This window comes from Myotis davidii, unplaced genomic scaffold (assembly GCF_000327345.1).
Source record: "Myotis davidii unplaced genomic scaffold, ASM32734v1 scaffold1354, whole genome shotgun sequence".
Lineage (NCBI taxonomy): Eukaryota > Metazoa > Chordata > Mammalia > Chiroptera > Vespertilionidae > Myotis > Myotis davidii.
Window position 1 is genome coordinate 8,042 of NW_006285616.1, and position 1,538 is coordinate 9,579.

Below are 1,538 nucleotides of genomic sequence, written 5' to 3' on the forward strand. Positions count from 1 at the left end.
TATCAACCAGTTAATCTAAAAATCAAGTGAATAAATAATCTGATGAACAGAATAAACTGGTGATTATAATAGAATCAGGGACATAGAAAGGGAATGGACTGACTATTCTTCGGGGGGAAAGGATGTGAAGGGTGCGAGGGTGAGGGAAGAGATTGGACAATAATTGTGCACCTATGGATGAAGACAGTGGATAGGGAGTGAGGTGGAGGGGAGTTATGGTGGGAAAAAAGAGTAACTAATGTAATAATCTGAACAATAAAGATTTAATTGAAAAAAAATAAAAATAGCAAACCAACTAAAGATCAACAGAAAATATTCAAGAATTTAAAATATTAATATATTTATCTATAATAATAAAAGTATAATATGCAAATAAACCAAAGGGCCAAACAGCAGAATGATCATATGAACAACCACATTATGATATGCATTGGTGCCAGGCCAGCCAAGGTGGGTGTGAAGTATTTGGTTGGGGGCCTACCATTACTTCACATCACCCTGGCAGAGGGAGGCCCAGGCCACCAGCCAGTGGGGCAAGAAATCGAGGTCTCCATGATCGCCCCAAAGAGGGAGGCCCAGGCTGATTGATCAAGGGCTCCACAGAACCCAGAAACCAGGGGTGTGTGGTGGTGGATGCAGGCAATGCCAAGCCAAGATGGGTGCGGGTGGCCAGGAGTGGGGCTGCGAAGCAGCTGGGGCTGTGAAGGCCTACCATTGCACGATTTTCGTGCATCGGACCTCTAGTCTACACTAATAAAAGAGAAACATGGTAATTGGCGTACGATTGCTACCCTTCCCATTGGCTAATCAGCGAGATATGCAAATTAACTGACAGCCAAGATGGCGGCTGGCATAAAGGCAGCTTAAAACTAACATGAGGCTTGCTTGCTTCAGTGACGGAGGAAACCAACATTCGCCACCTGCGGCTGCAGGCCACTGAGCCTGCAGTTTAAGAAACTATGTAACAAATACCGCTGGACTTCAGCCAGCAGGATAGCAACATTGTATGCAAAGGTCAGAAACCTACTTTCAGCAGCGGAGGCCTAAGAGCTGGAGCCAAGCCTCCAGCAAAAGTTGGCCCAGAATAATAAAAAAAAAAAGAATAAAAGGAGCGGTTAGGAGCTTCAGTCACCTGCCAATCTGAAAACAGCCCTCAGCCCCTCACCCAGGCTGGCCAGGCAACCCAGTGGGGACCCCCACCCTGATCCAGGACACCCTTCAGGGCAGAGCAGCTGGCCCCCACCTGTGCACCAGGCCTCTACCCTATATAGTAAAAGGGTAATATGCCTCCCAGCACCGGGATCAGCGGAGCCGAGAGGCCTCCTGGCACCGGGATCAGTGTGACAGGGGGCAGCGCCCCAACCCCCTGATTGGCCCTGCTTTGTGCGTGACAGGGGGTGGTGCTGTAACCTCCCCATCGACCCTGTCTTGAGTGTGACAGGGGGCGGTGCCCCAACCCCCCAATCAGCCCTACCCTGAGCATGACTGAGGGGGGCATCGCAACCTCCCAATCCGCCCTGCTCTGTGACTGACAAGGG